Here is a 6,000-nt window from a genome sequence, read left to right as displayed (position 1 = left end):
GGGCCTCGAGGGCTCTACAAGGGACAATATATATGATTTTGATTGGTTTTTTACATGAAATTTATATAATATGAAAAGTTTGCATTTTCTGTTTGTTTAATTTGTAAACTTCGGTAATGCTCCGTAACCCTGTTTCGGCGACGGATTTGGGTTAGAGGTGTTACAAAGTTGGTGTAACTGAGTTGGTACCCGGATAACTCATGACATCAACCCAGTAAGGGGTTTTATTAATAGTATAAATAAAGATAAGTGAATTTATTTTTAAAAATTTTAAATGTGTTATACTTTAGTTTGTTGATAGTGCATGAAATTATATATTATCGTAAAAAAAAAGCTTTTGAGATTTTATAAGTATAGATATATGTTCAGGTAACTATAAAGTAAAATCAAACCATTACAACGCATAAACAGAGAAAGAATTAATCCAAACAAAATCCACCCCATGATAAGGACGAAGTCAGAATTTTTTTAAAGGGTCAGAATTAAATTATATATTTTTATAAGAGCTAAAGTACAATTTCACCATTATATTCGTTAATATCTTTATAAAATTTAAAAGACTAAATCAAAATTTACCATTTTTAGGGGGCTAAAGTGGAATTTTATTATATACAAACATATAGTTTTATATATTTTAGAGGGTAAAACTATAATTTACCCATTTTAGGGGAGAGAGGGTGATTCGCTTGAGTGCCTCCCTTTGGCACCACCGAAGTCCCATGATAACTTTGCATGGTGAGACTCGAATCTAAATACTCATTGACCTAGAACCTCAACTTTTGCCAACAATATTAAGGGACGGCAATATAAAAAATATTATTTAATACTTATGTTTTACATCTTTATATCATCAATACTATTCTTTAAGAGATTGATTGAGATTGCATCAAATTGCATCTAAATTCAGCTATGAAATTACTAAAAACCTATTATTTGTACAAAACAATAAATATTATTTTGAGAATATTTTTATCATTTGCATATAATATAAAAAAAACTTATACATATAATAAAATTTAAATTACTAAAAACACATTTAACATTTACATATGTAGTAATCATAAATCTTGTTTAAATATCATAATCATGATAGAAGAGTAGATGTCTTAGAGAGGCAAGTGGTGATAAACATACACATGAATTATTCATTGGTCCACATGGAGCATAAGTTAAGTAACCATGGCAAGGCGCCGCCAATTTAAGATCACGGATCAATCAATTCTAAGCATTTGAAACTCTTTGAATTTAAATTAATTATTATGAAAAATGCATGCATTACACATACCAATTTAACATTATTCAAATCATCATGCATCTTTTTATTTTTAAACTTGTTCTTAAACTTATCATACATATACACCCTCCCAATGTCACATAACAAAAATATTTTAATTCAAACCAAATTAATGGTTCTTCTTTCAACTTCAAAATGTATGGTAATTAGATTAGTTTAAATTTTGAATTATTATTTAAACTTCAAAATATTTTATATTAGTATCGTGTGAATCAAGTTCTTTTGTCTACCTAGTTATTATTTTGGGTGTCTGGATTTGACATGTTGCATTTAAAAAAAAAAACCGTACATATATCTTGGATTTGACATGTTTGAAAATGAGATAGATTTACAAAATTTTATTGACACTGTTGGGCAAGCAGAGGCCTTGGCCCTTCTAGAAACGATAAATTTGCTATTTAGACCTTTTAAATTTTAAAAACTTTCAAGTTATTATAATGTTAAAATTGCACTTTGACCTCCCAAAATTTATGATTTATGTCTGTTTTTTTTTTAACATGTTTGATCCATATTGTCTAAGTGATAAATGCACACATGTTTATAATATGGTTCACTTGTTCTAAATGTCTTTCCACATCGGAATTGAACTGCATTTAACATCTAAATTAATGACTTGATTGACACAATTATTTAGTTTTCGAGATACATGATGCAATTAATCCAAAAATTATATACTAAAAAAATAAAACTTAAAATATATGTATGTTAGTCAATGGTTTTTATTATTAAATAAACAAATTAGGTTTTGGCATTTGCTGTTTTTTTGAGTAATTGAGTGGGTGAAGGGCAATTGGAGACCATATTTTCGTTAAATATATTATATTTGTTACCTTCTAAAGTTCTGCACGAAACCGCAACTCTAAGACCAAATATTTAATTAAGTTCCTAATTACAACCCCACAACTCACTTAAATTGACCATTGGTGGCCACCAAGGGAAAAGGTGATGAATCCGTGAAGGCCAGACCGATATAATTTTTATTCTAGGCCAATCTATTAACTTGATTTTTTTTTTTGTAATTTAGTCCTTTTTTTTGTGCTACGTGAAAAAAAAATTAAGTGTAATAATTTCTACATTAATATAAATGGTCAAATTCTTCTAATACTCTATGTACTATGTGTAATTTATGGAATTGGTTTATGTATTTTAATTTGGTTAGTATTAGTCCTTGTGCCTTTTCAATTGGTTAATTTTAGTTTGTATATTTTTTAATTTTGAAATTTTAATCATGAACCAAATAGTATTAGTTAGACCCATTAGGTCAAATTCTAAGATTGATTTTATAATCTGTGAATTTAATCCTTATTCTCTAATTTAGTCCTTATGTTGTTTGAATTTTCAAATATCAATTCTGACTCAAACGATAGCTATTAAATCCATTAACCGAAATAACATGGATTTTTTGTGATGATTATGTGGAAATAGTAAGCTCTTTCTTCTTTTTTTTTCTTTTTTTTTTCTGAAAGGGTGGAAATAAAAAGTTGAAATGGTATTACACGTGATAATATATTTGTCGCATAAAGATTTTCAAAACAACAAAATTTAACTTACCATTTGATCAATACTGAAATTTTAAAATTTGAAAAATATAAAGACTAAAGTTGACCAAATTAAAGTGCAGTAACTAAATCCACAATTTACTCGTACTACGTGGACTAATAGCAAAATTTGATAAATATAATTGCATGCATCTTTTTGTTCTTTTTAAAGATGCTTCAAAATCCGATAATCATATTAGGTTTGGACTAAATCCAAAGTTAAATCAGGTTAAAACTCCAAAGAAAAGATCAAGTTTTCTCAAAATTTATTTTTCATCCCTAAAATAGGAATCCAAAACCTTAAATAAATATCAAACTCTTTTACCTCTTCATCTATCCTAGTCCTGAACTTATTATAGCTTTAAAGGGTTTACAAATATAGAGGGTATTAATATATATGTTTGCTTCATCTTTTACGACAAAGATAGTCCTTGCCTCTTGTGTTTATGACCAAAGAAACCACATGAAAAATTCGACAAATGAAACTAGGCAAAGGTGGCCGGTGGGCTTTTAAATTCATTCATTTACCTCATTGATTTTGTCTTGTTTTTTTTCTTTGTCATTTAGCTGTTTTGTTTTATGATATTAAAAGAAAGATGACTTGGTTTGGGAAAAGCCCTAAATTTGGGCATATATTATTACTTTCTCTCTCACATTATGCAAAGCCCATGTGGGTTTCTATTTTTGGACAATATGGGCATATATGTTTCACTAGGTCTGGTCAGCCTATGTTTCTGTTTCATGCTAACCTTTTTTAGCCCAAATTGTACACTTTTTGTTTACTAAAAACCCATTATCAGGGGCATAAATCCATGGCTTATATCAGATTAATCTTAATGTAATATAACTTAGTGAATCATGTTCATACCTGCACAAATTGGTAAAACTATTAGGAGTCAAATTATATTTCTTTTACTAAAAATGGTGTAGGGACCCAATTTAGTCCGGCCCAAGACTAAAAAAATAAACAAACAGAATACAAAACCAAAAATAAAAAAAAATCCAAAACATTAAAAGTCCAAATTACAGGCTCACTAACACCAACTCTAAAGCCCACAACATTAAGTTTTTTCAGAAAACTAAAACAAAACCCTAGCCCCTTCATGCCGCACCCCCCTCGTAGGCACGCCGCCCGAAGCTTCTCGTCACCCGAGGTCTGCCACCGTCAACCACCACCTGCAAGGACAACAACCAAACACGCAAAAGAAACAATAGCAAACTATAGAGAAAAAATAGAAAAATAATACTGTAATTTGACTATAAAAAGCCTACAAAAATCGATTATAAGTGGGTGTTTAAAAAAAAGAAATTGAATAAAAAATCAAATTAAAAAAAAGGGTGATTCTCTTAATTTATTTTTATTTATTCTTCGAAAAAATAGAAAAACAATAAAAGAGTTTTTCTTACCTGTTTTGGTTGCCGGAGAGAAGAAGAAACCGAAGGGCTTCTCTATTTTTGGCCCGATTTTGCCCAGACTCTGGTGTTTTTAACCCAAAACGGGGATCCTCTTGAAAAGGGTTTTAAAAAGGGGCATTTTGGGTTTTCCTGGGCACCGAGAATGGCGGAGCCGTTGCCGGCAACCTGTGGCCGACACGGTGAATACTCGTCGAGGTCAAGGGTGGCCGAAGGGTGGCTTGGCTAAAGGGGAGAGGATTTCAGATTAAAAAAAAACTAGGGTGTGAAATGATTTTTTTGAAAGATTATTGGCTTAAGTAGTGGTGCAAAACGACATCGTTTTGGGCAGATTTCCAAACGTCAAAACAATGTCGTTTTGACGCAACCCGTGGTCCGACTCCATCCACATTTGGAATCTGAGTGTTTTTATTAAGAAGGGATATTTGAAATTTTAATCCTCCTGCTTTTTAAATACCCTTCAATCAAAAACCGATTGTAAGTGGGTTTTTTTTATTAAAAAAAAGAGAAATCGAATAAAAAAATCAAATTAAAAAAATGTGATTCTTTTAATTTGTTTTTATTTATTCTTCGAAAAAATAGAAAAATAATAAAATAGTTTTTTTTTACCTATTTCAATCGCCGGAGAGAAGAAGAAACCGAATGGTTTCTCTATTTTTTGCCTGATTTTGCCCAGATTCCAGTGTTTTTAACCCCAAAATAGGGCTCCTCTTGAAAAGGGGGTTAAATGGGGCATTTTGGGTTTTTTCGGCCACCGGAAATGGCGAAGCTGTCGCCGGAAACTGATGGCTAGCACGACGGTGACTCACTAGGGTCAAGGCCGACCAAAGGGTGGCTTGACTAGAGGGGAGAGGGTTACAAATTAAAAAAAAAACTAGGGTTTGAAATGATTTTTTTGAAAGATTATTGGCTAAAATAGTAGTGCAAAACGACACTATTTTGGGCCGATTTCCAGAAGTCAAAACGACATAATTTGACGCAACTCGTGACCCGATTCGATCCACATCTAGAATTCGCATGTTTTTATTAAGAAGGGATATTTACAATTTTAATCCTCCCACTTTTTAAATACCCTTCAATCTAGTATTATTTTCAAATTTCTTTTTTCTTTTAAATTTATCCACTCAATTTTTTTTATTTTAGTCCCCTAAGAACGGTGCGTTTAGAGGGTAAGAGGATAACTTTCTAGTTAGTCCCTGTCCTTTTTAACGCGTTACGTTTTAATCTTTATTAGCCTATTTTTTATTATTTATAATTTATACCTCCTAATTTCATTTAGATTTCAATTAAATCCTCTTTTTATTTAATTTCAACCTCTTCTATAAATATTTTATTTATTACTTTTTTTATATGCTTAAAAATTAGATTGTTTATACTCTTTGATTTGTGCATTTTTTATTGTCATTATTATTTTATTTTTATTTTTGTACTTGTTATTTTATTATTTCTTTTATTATTTTTAATTTTTTCATGTTATGTTTATTTATTTTTTTAATTATGCATTTTCCATTTTCGTTTTTTATTTTAAGTTACCTTATTTATTTTATTATTGCAATCTGATTATTAATATTGTTATCATTATTATAATATACTATTATTTATTTATTATTTATCATTTTAATAATATTCTATCCGTATAGCTATTTTACATTATTTCATTATCATTGTACTTTACATTATGTTTAAAAATATTTGTTCATTTTTTATACGATACCCGTTTCTATACTATATCCGCATAAGCTAAATACACATTAT

Source organism: Gossypium hirsutum, chromosome D12 (genome assembly GCF_007990345.1).
Source record: "Gossypium hirsutum isolate 1008001.06 chromosome D12, Gossypium_hirsutum_v2.1, whole genome shotgun sequence".
NCBI classification, from domain to species: domain Eukaryota; kingdom Viridiplantae; phylum Streptophyta; class Magnoliopsida; order Malvales; family Malvaceae; genus Gossypium; species Gossypium hirsutum.
Note: the sequence above shows the minus strand (reverse complement) of the source record.